Raw genomic sequence first — 12,890 nt, forward strand, 5'->3', positions numbered from 1 at the left:
ACTGGAGTCTCCTACAGAGTCCAGTAAACATGGCCTCCTTCCTGCAAGAGCCTCCACTAGAGACCAGTAAACATTGGTCTCCTTCTGACTGGACTCTCCAAAGGAGACCAGTAAACATGTACCTCTTTCGGACTGGATCATCTAATAAAGACCAGTAAACATGGACCTCCTTCCTGCTGGAACCTCCAACACAGACCAGTAAACATGGATTTCTTTCTGACTGGATCCTCCAAGCCAGATCAGTTAATATGGGCCTCCTAATCATTGGAACTTCCAATGGAGATGAGCAGATGGTTTAATTTTTGAAGAAGTAAGCAAGAAGATAGGTAAAGATAGAGTAGTACACTCTGTCTACATGGAGTTAATACAAGGTTCCCTATGGTAGACTGCTCAGTAAGATTATATCACACAGGATCCAGGGACAGCTCACCAATTGGACATAAAATTGGCCTGATGATAGGAGGCAGAGGCTGGTGAGAGAGGGTTGTTCTTCAGACTGGAGGCCAGTGACCAACTGTCTGTCACAAGAATCGATCCTGGATCCACTGTTGTTCATCATTTATGTGAACAATTTGGATGAGAAAATAGAAGGAATGGTCAGTAAGTTTGTGGCTGACGTTAAAATTGTTGGCATAGTGGACAGGGAAGAAGGTTATGCAAGAGTGCAATGTCATATTGATCAACTGGGCCAGTGGGTCAACAAATCCAGATGGAATTTTCGATAAATGGAAGGAGTTGCATTTTGGTAACACAAACCAGGGCAGGAATTACACAATTAATGGTAGAGCAATGGGGAGTGTTGTTGAACAGAGAGACTGAGGGGTACAGGTACATAGTTCCTTGGAAGTGGTGTCACAGGTAGACAGGATGGTGAAGAACGTATTTGGCACGCTCACCTTCACTGGTCAAAGCAGGGAGTACAGGAGCTGGGACATCATGTTACAGCTGTACAAGGCATTGGGAAGGCCACATTTGGACACAGTACATTTCTGCTCATCCTGGTATAGGAAGGAAGTTATGACAGTGGTTTGAATAAAAGAAAGATTAACAGGGATGTTATCAAGATTGGAGGATTTGAATTACAAGATGAGGATGAATAGGCCAAGATGTTTTTCCAAGGAATGCAGGAGATTGAGGGGTGACCTTATAGAGGTTGTAGAATCATGAGGGTCATAGATAAGGTGAATAGTCAAAGTCTTTTCCCCAGGGTAGGAGAGTCCAGTACTAGAAGGAGTAGGCTTAAGTTGAGAGGGGAAAGATTTAGTAGGAAACTGAGAGGCAACATTTTCACACAGAGGTTAGTGTGTATGTGTAATGAGCTGCCATAAGAATTCGTAAAGGTGAGTACAATTACTACATTTCAAGGACATTTTTACAGGAACATGGATAGGAAGGATTTAGAGAGAATTGGGCCAAACACATGCAAATGGGACTAGTTCAGTTTTGGATACTTGGTCGGCATGGATGAGTTGAGCTGAACGGCCTGGTCCCATGCTGTAAACCTCTATGACTCTTTGATGATGTATACATGGGTCACTTTCCCGTAGAACCAGTAAACATGGACCTCTTTCCACTGGAACCTCCAATAGACACCAATAAACAGGGACCTCCTTCCCACTGGATGCTCCAGAAGAGACCAGTAAACATGGCCCTCCTTCCCTCAGGACTGTCCAGCACCTGCGCTGCAAACCCCACATCCTCTCCATCACGTATGCCTCTTATTTCAATCTCAACAACATTGTCTCTGCACTACTTCAGCCCCTTGACCACAGAAACCCTAATTCCTGCTCGTCCTGCCCCCTAACTCTATGATTCCAATGTCCTCTCCCAGCTTCCTAAAGCCATATTCCATAAACTCCAACTTGTCTGATATGGAGTGGGCCCTTCCCTGTCTCATCCATCTGTCATTCCAGAATGACCCCTGACCTCACTGCCAGCCAATTGCCTCCATAGCCTCCCTCCTCCCTCTGTCTGTGTCCTGCTGCAGACTCACATTCCCTCCCTCCCCTTCCATCTTCTGTCTCTGGGCTCCTGTCCATTGCTGCTTGCTCCATCCCACCATTGACAGCAGAGCCTTCAGACCCCTACAGCATGCTCTCTGATCTCCTGCCCTTGATCCCTCCCCCTCTGAATGGTTGTGCTATTGAATATACTGTTCAATCCCATCACTTTTGGTTCACTGTTCCCTTGCCATTGATTTGCTGAATTATTCCTCATCAGTAAATCTAGTCTGGCCTGTTCCCTGAGTTGGTTCAAGAAAGTTTTCCTTGAGAAAACACTCTTCTGTAAACTGGGTTGTCTGTTTCTCCCAGTCTTTGTGTAAAGGTGAGTCTAAGTGTGTGTAAGCTCTTATACAGCACAGACAGAGGTCACTGGGCTGATTGTGACTGTTAGACAAATGAGTCCAATGAGTTCCCATTTCCCCAGCCCTTCCTGTATAACCCTGCAATTGTTTCCTTTTCAGCTATTTCTCCAAATGCCCTTTTGAAAGTTGCTGTTGAATCCACTTCCACTCACCTTGCAGACAGTCATCATGAACTCGCTGGATAAAAAATGTTCCTATCTTCTCTCTTGTGCTTTAGACTCTTTCTGAAATGTGTGCCCTCTGGTTACTGACCCTCCTGCCTGGAGAAACAATTTGTCCTGTATTTACTGCATCCAAACTCACTAATTGTGAACCCCTCATTGAGTGAGACCTATTTCCAGCACAGGGGGAGAACTTTCAGCCTGTCAGGTAAATGCTGTCATTTCATGGAGCAATCCAGTCAGTCCCACCCCCTCCACTATTTGACCCCCAGAGCCTTGCAGGTTTATTTTCATCAAGACCCCATCCAATCTGCCATTGCAATCACTGAGTGTCTTCACCTGTCTCACCTGAATGGGCACTAATTTCGAAGTCATTACCAATTGCTGCTAAAATCAAAGTTCTTTCTGACATTCCATATCTCTTGCCCAACAGAATGTAAGGTAATCTCAATGTGAAGATTGGATCTTGTCTCCACACGGACTGTGCGGTGGTCACCCTTACTGATACTATCATGGACAGATACACCAGCAGCAGGCAGGTTGGTGAGGGTGATAGTGAGTATGTTTTTCCCTCTTGTTGGTTCCCTTCACCACCTGCCCCAGGTCCAGTCTAGCAGCTGAATCAGGTGGAGCGTGACCAGTTTGCTCAGTAGTGATGTTTCTGAGCAGCTCTTGATGGTGGGCTTTGAAATCCGTTACTCAGAGTATATCCTGCATCATTCCCATTCTCTGTGCTCCCTCCAAGTGTTGTTCAACATGGAGGAGGACTGACTGTTCAGTTGAGGTTGGAGGGGAGGGCGGTGCTATGTGGTAATCAGCAGGAGGTTTCCTTCCACATGTTTGACCTCCTGTCATGAGGCTTCATGGATTCCATAGTTAATGGTGAGGACTCTCAGGGCAACTCCCTTCCGACTGTACACACCACTGTGTTGCTTCCCCTGCTTGGTCTATCCTGCCAGTTAAAACTGAATGAGGGAAAAATTCTGTGCAGGTTTCACAGCTTGGAGACAGAGCTGCTGCTGGATTCTGTTTCTGATCTCCGAGTGCAGGCGTGTGTGTTTGTGAGAGAGTGACTGACACTTTTTCCAAAACTGTGCTGTTTCTGCAAAAAATAAATCCTAGAACCAGCCTCCTGTGCTGTCAGATTCCAGGGAGTGCAGACAGTTCACAGTTTTCTCCCGTCTCAGTAACAAACACCCAGCTGCTCCGAGCTCCTTCTTTCACTTCCTCTTTTGGTGAAGTTTCAACCTTGTGCTCTGACAGTCTTTGCAGTTATTTTTTACACTGGGGCTTTCTGCTGTGGTCAGAATCTCTAATAATAAGTGTCTAATCAGTGACAATCACAGCAGCTAAGAGCAGTCAGGACTGAGGAGCCAGGCTCATTGTGAAACATATTGGGAAGATCAAAGCCATCCTCTTCAGATCCTGGTATAAGCTCCATCCCTCTCCCTGAGCACTGTCTGCTGCTCAACCAGACTCTTTACAAACTGGGTCTCATGTTTGAGAATGATCTAAGACCCGTATCTTCCATATCACAAAGATCAGCCACTGAAAATCTCAGCCATGTTTATGGGGCTCCAAACATGACCATTCCAATGGCTGATGCACATCACAGCCACTGCCCTCCGTATCCTTCAGCTCATCCAAAATTCTGCAGCCCGTATCCAAACTTGCACCATGTCCCGTTCCCACAACCCCCTGCACCCCGTGCCTATATTGGCTCCTGGTCGAGCAACACCTCGATTTTCAAATTCTCATCCTTGTTCTCAAATCCCTCTCTGCCCTCCACCCTCCCTATCTCTGTAACCTCCTCCAAGCTGCCTCACTCCATGTGGTCAGCAATCTTGGATAATTGGCTCTCTATTCCTTCATCCAAGTCATTGAGAAATATCGTGAAATACTGAGGCCCCTGCACAAATCCCTGGGGACACCACTATTCACATCTTGTTCATTGGAGAGCACACACATTATGCCTCTTCTCTGTCTCCTACCTCCAAACTAATTCCTAACCCAAGACAAATAATTTTCTATCACTGTCTTGATGATAGGAAGCAGAGGTAATATTGGAAAGATGCTTGTCAGACTGGAGGCCTGTGTTGAGTGGAGTGCCTCAGGGCTCAGTGCTGACCCATTACTGTTTATTATCAATATTAATGATTTGGATGAGAAACTGTAAGGCATGATTAGTAAGTTTGATGTGCAGGTCAGGTGAATTGGTCATGTTAAATTGGCCATAGTCTTAGGTACATTAGTCAGAGGGAAATGGGTCTAGGTGGGTTACTCTTCAGAGTATCGGTGTGGATTGGTTGGGCTGAAGACCTATTTCCACACTGGAGGGAATCTAATCTCTAATCTTGTACAGGATGTCAGTGAGGTCACACTTGGAATATTGTATTCAGTTTGGTCACCTTGTTATAGGAAGGATATTACTAAACCAGAAAGAGTACAGAAGAAATTTGCAAGGATGTTGCCTGGACTCAACAATCTGAGTTATAGGGGGAAGTTAGGCAATTTGGACTTTTTTCTTCGAGCGTAGGAGACTGGTGGGGGAACTTTTAGAAGTGTATAAGATCATGAGAGACATGGACAGGGTTGGGGAAACGAGGATGAGAGGGCATCAGTTTAGTGTTGGAGAGGAATGAATAAAAGGGAACCTGAGGGGCAACATTTTTACACAGAGGGCGGCACGCATGTGGAATGAGATGCCAGCTGAAGTGATTGAGGTGGATACATTAACAACATTTAAAAGACATTTGGACAAATACATAGATAGGAAAACATTTGAAGGATATGGGTCAAGTGCAGGGAAATGGGGTTAGCATGGATGGACATTTTGGTCAGCACGGTCCAGTTTGGGCCAAACGGCCTGTCTCTGTGCTGCAGGACTCGATGGCTCTAAGACTCTATAATTCCATATGTTTCCATGTTTATGAACAGTCTCTCAAACATAGAAACAAAGGAACTAGGAGCAAGAGGAAGCCATTCAGCCCTTCGAGTTGGCTCTGCCATTCAATGTGACCATGGCTGATCATCCAACTTAGTCCCCTGCTCCCATTTTTTCTCCATAAAATTTAACCCCTTTAGTCCGAAGAATATACTTATCCTCTCTTGAAAATATTGAATGTTTTGGGCTCAACTGCTTTCTGTGACAGAATCTCCCACTAGCTTCCCACTCTCTGGCTAAAGAAATGTCTTCTTAGCTCAGTCTGAAATAACCTTTCACTTTTCGTTAAACCATAATTCGTAGTTCTGGATTCCCCAGTCATCAGGAGCATCCTCCCTGTGTTGCTCTAGTCTTGTCCTGTTCGGATTTTCAAGGTTACAATATGATTCCTTTCAATCTTCTCAGTGCCAATGAATATAATCCTAACTGATCCAGTTTCTCATCAGATCTAAGTGCTGTCCTCCCAGGAATCAGTCTAGTAAACCTTCGCTGCCCTCCCTCCACAGCCAGAACATCCTTCCTCAGATAAGGAGCCCGAAACTACCCACGACAGAATCATAAAATCACACAGTACAGAGGAGCCCTTCAGTCCATTAACTGTGTACCAGCCAAACTGCACTAACCCTACACCAGTCCCACTTTCCAACATGAGGCCCACAGCTTGAATGTTATGACATTTCAACTGCTCACCCAAGAACATTTTAAAATTTGTAAGATTTCCCACCTCAACTCCCCTCCCAGGCTGTGCATTCCAGATGCACACCATTCTCTGGATGAAAAACATTTTCCTCAAAACATCTTGAAACCTCCTACCTTTCACAATGAATGTGAGTCAACGTGTTACTGACCCTCCCATGAAAGAGAACAGCTGCTTTCTCTCCTCCCTGTTCATTCCCCTCATAACCTTATACACCTCTATCAGGTCCCCCCTCCACCTTCTCTGCCCTGAAGAAAACAACCCGAGCTGATCCAATTTCTCTTCATCACTGAGAGGTTCCATCCCACACAACATCCTGGTGATTCCCTCTGCACCCCATCCAGTGCAATCACATCCTTCCTACAGTGTGGTGACCTGAACTGCACACAGTACTCCAGCTGTGGCCTAACCAATGTTCTACTATCCTCCTGCTTTTATAACCAACACCTGACATGACAAAGGCAAGTGTCCCCTATGCCTTCATAACTGCTCTGTTAGCCTGTCTTGCCATTTTCAGGGATCAGTGGAGAAGCACTCCAAGATCACTCTGTTCCTTTGAACTTCTTCAGTTCAAAGAACAAAGAGCAACGAAAATTACAGCAGAAGAACTGGCCCTTCGGCCCTACTAGTCTGCACTGGTCCATATCCTCCATCTCAACCTGTCATCAATTTTCCAAGATTCTGTCTCCCTTTGCTCCCTGCCCATCCATGTATCTATCTAGATATATCTTAAATGATGCTATCATGCCTGCCTCTATCACCTCCACTGGCAAGAAGAACTATCCACACATATCTCCCTGAAATGTTTCCACTCTCACTTTGAACTCATGACCCAGAGTAATTGAGTCCCCCACTCTGGGAAAAAGCTTCTTGCAATCCACCTTGTCTATACCTCTCATGATTTTGTAGACCCTAATCTGGTTCCCCCCCTCAACATTTGACTTTCTAATGAAAATAATCCTAATCTACTAAGCCTCTCTTCATAGCTAGTGCCCTCCATACCAGGCAATCCTGGTGAACCTCCTCTGCACCCTCTCCAAAGCATCCACATCTTTCTGGTAATGTGGCAACCAGAACTGTACACAGTATTCCAAATGTGGCCAAGCCAAAGTTTGATATAATTCTAATATGACCTTTCAATTCTTGTACTGAATACCACGTCTGGTGAAGGAAGGTATGCCATATGCCATCTTGACCACTCTGTCGACCTGTGTTGTCTCCTCCAGGGTACAATGGACCTGAACACCCAGGTCTCTCTGGGCATCAATTTTCCCAGGGTGTTGCATTCACCGTAAAGTTTACTCCAGATTTGGATCTTCCAAAATTCATCAGATCGCATTTGCCTGGTTTGAAATCCATCCATCCGTTTCTCTGCCCAACTGTCCAATCTGTCTATATTCTGCCACATTCTCTGACAGTCCCCTTCCCTATCTGCTACTCCACCAATATTAGTGTCATCTGCAAACTTGCTAATCAGACCACCTACACCTTCCTCCAGATCATTTATGTATATCAAAAACAAGAGCGGTACCAGCACGGATTCCTGTTCTCCATTTTGAGAAACTCGTTCCACTACTACTGTCTGTCTCCTGTTGCCCAGCCTGTTCTCTATCCATCTCGTGAGTAACTCTAGACCCATGCGACTTAAATTTCTTTATCAGTCTGCCATGGGAACTTTATCAAACGCATTCCTGAAATCCATGTGTATGACATCCACAGCCCTTCCCTCCTCAATCAACTTCATCAGTTCTTCAAAAAATTCTATAAAGTTGGTAAGACATAACATTCCCTGCACAACGTCATGCTGCATATAACTGATAAGTCAATTTTCTTCCAAATGTAAATAGATCTTATCCCTCAGTATCTTCTCCAGCAGCTTCCCTATCACTACATCAGGCTCACTGGTTGATAGTTACCTGGATATCCTGGCTACCCTTCTTCAACATTAGCAATTCTCCAGTCCTGTGGGACCTCATCCATGTTCAAGGTTGCTACAAAGATATCGATTAAAGCCCCAGCTATTTCCTCTCTTGCTTCCCTCAGTAAGCTGGGATCGATCCCATCCTGACCTGGGGACTTGTTCACCTTGATGCCTTTTAAATACCCAACACTTCCTCCCTCCTTATTAATCGACTTGACCTCGAGTAATCAAAACATCTATCCCCAACTTCAACATCTGTCATTTCCTCTCCTTGGTGAATACCGACGTAAAGCACTCATTAAGAATCTCATCCATTTTCTCTGACTCCACACATAACTTCCCTCCTTTGTCCTTGAGTGGGCCAACCCTTTCTCGAGTCATCCTCTTGCTCCTTATATATGAATAAAAGGATTTGGGATTTTCCTTAATCCTGTTTGTTAATGATATTTCATGACCCCTTTTAACCCTTTTAATTCCTCACTTCAGATTGGTCCTACTTTTACGATATTCTTTCAAAGCTTTGCCTGTTTTCAGCCTGTTTTCAGACCTATATATGCATCCTTTTTCCTCTTAGCTAGTCTCACAATTTCATCTGTCATCCAGCGTTTAATCCTAACCTGCCATTCCATCCCTTATTTTCACAGGGACATGTCTGTCCTGACTCCAGTCATCCTCTCTTTAAAAGCCTCCCACATATAAAATGTGGATTTCCCTTTAAACAGCTGCTCCCAATCCACATTCCCCAGCTCCTACCAAATTTTGGATAGTTGGCCTTCCTCCACTTTCACCCTCTTCCTTTAGGACCACTCTCATCTTTGTCCATGAGCATTGTAAAACTTATGGAATTGTGATCACTCTTCCAAAGTAATCCCCGACTGAAATTTCAACCACCTGACCGGGCTCATTCCCCAATACCTGGTCCAGTATGGCCCCTTCCTGAGTTAGACTATTTCCACATTACTCTGTAAAATTCTCATGGATGCTCCTTACAAATTCTGCTACATTTTAACTTCTAACATTAAGTGAATCCCAGTCAATGTTGGGAAAATTAAAATCTTCCATCACCACCACCTTGTTACTCCTACATCTTTCCATAATCTGTTTACATATTTGTACCTCTATCGCAGGTTCACTGTTAGGAGGCTTGTAGGATAGCACCAACATTGTTACTGCACCTTTCCTGTTTCTGAGCTCTGCCCATATTGCCCCACTGCTCGAGTCCTCCATAGTGCCCTCCTTCACCACACCTGTGATATCCTCTCTGACCTGTAATGCAACTCCTCCATCCCTTTTACCTCCCTCTCAAACCCATCTGATACATCTGTATCCTGTGATATTTAGTTAAATCTTGCCCTTCCCTCAACCACGTCTCAGTAATAGCAATAACATCATACTCCCAGATACTAGTCCAAGCCCTAAATTCCTCTGCCTTACCTACTACACTTCTCACATTAAAACAAATGCACCTCAGACCATCTGTCCCTTTGCGTTCATCATCTGCTCCCTACCTACTCTTAACCTTAGTCACACTGACTTCAATATCTAGTTCATGACAGGCTTTAGTTACTCCTCATTATTGCCCACTAACTTCCTCATTTGGTTTCCCATCCCTCTGCTACACTATTTTGAACCCTCCCCAAGAGCGTGATCATACACATCCCTCAGGACACTGGTTCCAGTCCTGCCCAGGTGTAGACCGCTCGATTTGTAATTGTCCCATCTCCCAGGAACCAGTCCCCAATGTCCCAAAATCTGAACCCCTCCCTCCTGCACCATCTCTCAAGCCACACATTCATCCTGCCTATATTTTCATTTCGACTCTGACTAGCACATGGCACTGGGAGCAATCCTGAGATTACTACCTCTGAGATCCTACATTTTAATATGGTTCCTAACTCCCTAAATTCTGCTTGTCGGACCCCATCCCATTTATTGCTGATATCATCAGTCCTTCACGCACCATCACAGCTAGCTGTTCACCTCCCCCTTCAGAATGTCCTGCAGCCAATCTGAGACATCCCTGACCCGTACAACTGGGAGGCAACATGCTATTCGTGAGTCTTGTTTTTGACCACAGAACCGCCGATCTACTCCCCTTACAAAGTCCAAATCAACCATATCCACGGCCCCCCCCTTATCAATCCACTCACTACATCCTCAAACAATTCCAGTCGATTTCCCTTTCGACAATCCATGCTGACTCTGTCCAGTTCTGTCACTGTTTTCAAAGTGTTGTGCTATAAAATATTTTATCATGAACTTGGCATTTTCTCCACTGCTGATTTCTGGCTAATTGGTCTAAAATTTCTTATTTTCCGCTCCCCCCCCCCCCCCAACCTCTCTCTCTCTCTTTCAATAATTGTGTTAAATTAACTCCCTCCACTCTGTAGGACCGATTCCACAGTCGACAAACAGATAACCATCAATGTTTCTCATATTTCCAACCACTTCCTGAAGCACTCCTGAAAATAGATTATTTGGCCCTGCTGATTAACACACTTTAATCTTCCCAGAATCATTCTCCTCCAATAACTGATTTCCTTCAGCTCCTCCTCTGATAAAACCCCAAGTTCACCAACATGTCTGAGATTTATTTGAGAATTCATTTGTGCAGAAAGATCCAGAATATGTTTATCTGTCTTCTCTTTGTTCCAACTATAACATTATAACACTTGTGTGGAACTACCTTGAATGTCATCTGGACGTCCATATAAAAAAACATTCCCTTATTTCACACATTAGTGACCTCGTTAAAACATGTAACCAGGTTAATTTAAAGATGTCTGGCCCTTCTTAAAATCCATGCTGACTTACTCTGATCTGTTCATATTTGTCAGACATTCTGTCTCTAAAACCAGATTCAACTACTTCCCAACAATAGACATTCAACAGAGATGTTCATTGTGAGTGAGGTTAGTAAACAGCTAGCATTGACATGACGGGCTGAACACCTCCTCCTAGAGTCACAGAGTCAAAGAGATGTACAGCATGAAAACAGACCCTTCGTCCAACTTGTCCATGCCAACCAGACATCCCAAACCAATCTAGTCCCACCTACCAACTCCTGGCCAGATCCCTCCAAACCCTCCTGTTCATATACCCATGCAGATACCTTTTAAATGTTGCAATTGTACCAGCCTCCACCACTCCTCTGGCAGCCCATTCTGCACTCGCACCACCCTGTGCGTGAAAAAGTTGCTCCTCAAGTCTCTTTTATATCTTTCCACTCTTACCCTAAACCTATGCCCTCTATTACTGGACTCCACCACTCCAGGGAAAAGACTTGGTCTCTTTGCCCTATCCATGCCGCTCATGATTTTATAAACCTCTGTAAAGTCACTCCTCAGCCTCGGACACTCCAGGGAAAACATCCCCAGCCTATTTAACCTCTTCCTATAGCTTAAATCCTCCAACCCTGGTAACATCCTTGCAAATCTTTTCTGAACCCTGTCAAGTTTCACAACATCTTTCTGATAGGAAGGAGACCAGAACTGAACGCAATACTCCAAATGTGGCCTAGGTGACCTCCCAATTCCTATTCTCAATACTTTGACCATTAAAGAAAAGCATACCGAATGTCTTCTTCATTATCTTATCTACCTACAACTCTACTTTCAGGGAACTATGAATCTGCACTTCAAGGTCTCTTTATTCAGCAACACACCCGCCGAGGATCTTACCATTAAGTGTATAAGTACTGCTAAGATTTTTCTTTCCCAAGTGCAGCCCTTGCATTTATCTAAATTAAACTCCATCTGCCATTCCTCAGCCCAAATGGCCCATCGAATCAAGATCTGTTGTAATCTGAGGTAACCTTATTCACTGTCCACTACACCTCCAATTTTGGTGTCATTGCAAACTTACTAACTCTACCTCCTATGTTCAAATCCAAATCATTTATGTAAATGACAAAAAGTAGTTGACCCAGCACCAATTCTTATGACATTCCACTGGTCACAGGCCTCCAGTCTGAAAAACATCCCTCCACCACCACCCTCTGTCTTCTACCTTTGAGCCAGTTCCTGTATCCAAATGGCTAGTTCTCCTGTATTCCATGAGATCTAACCTTGCCTAACCTGTCTCCCATGAGGAACCTTATCGAAACGCCTCACTGAAGTCCAACCACATCCTGTCTAACGCTCTGTCCCTCATCAATTCTTTCTGTTACTTCTTCAAAAAACTCAATCAAGTTTGTGACACATGATTTTCCCATGCACAAAACCATGCTGACTACCCCTAATCAGTCTTTGCCTTTCCAAATATAAGGACAATCTGTCCCTTAGGATTCCTTCCAACAACTTCCTCACAATCGACGTCTGGCTCATTGGTCTACAGTTCCCTGGCTTGTCCTTACCACTTTTCTTAAATAGTCGCACCATTAGTGAACTTCCAGTCTTCTGGCACATCATCATTGTGACTATGAGGATATAAATATCACAGTAAGAGGCCAGCAAACACTTCCCTAGCTGCTGACAGAGTCCTAGTTACACCTAATTAGGTCCTGGGGATTTATCCACGTTAATGCATTTCAAGACTCGAGCACCTCCTCGTCTGTAAAGTGAACATTTTTCAAGATGTCACCATCTATCTCCCTACATTCTATATCTCAATATCCTTCTCCACAGTTAAACTGAAGCAAAATACTCATTAAGTATCTGCGCCATCTCCTGCAGCTCCACATAAAAGTCGCCTTGCTGATCTTTGAGGGACCCTATTCTCTCCTTAGTTACCCTCTTGTCCTTAATGTATTCGTAAAACCCCTCTGGATCTCCTTAACCTTATTTGCCCAAGCTATCTCATGT

This window comes from Hemiscyllium ocellatum, chromosome 9, assembly GCF_020745735.1.
Source record: "Hemiscyllium ocellatum isolate sHemOce1 chromosome 9, sHemOce1.pat.X.cur, whole genome shotgun sequence".
Classification (NCBI taxonomy): domain Eukaryota; kingdom Metazoa; phylum Chordata; class Chondrichthyes; order Orectolobiformes; family Hemiscylliidae; genus Hemiscyllium; species Hemiscyllium ocellatum.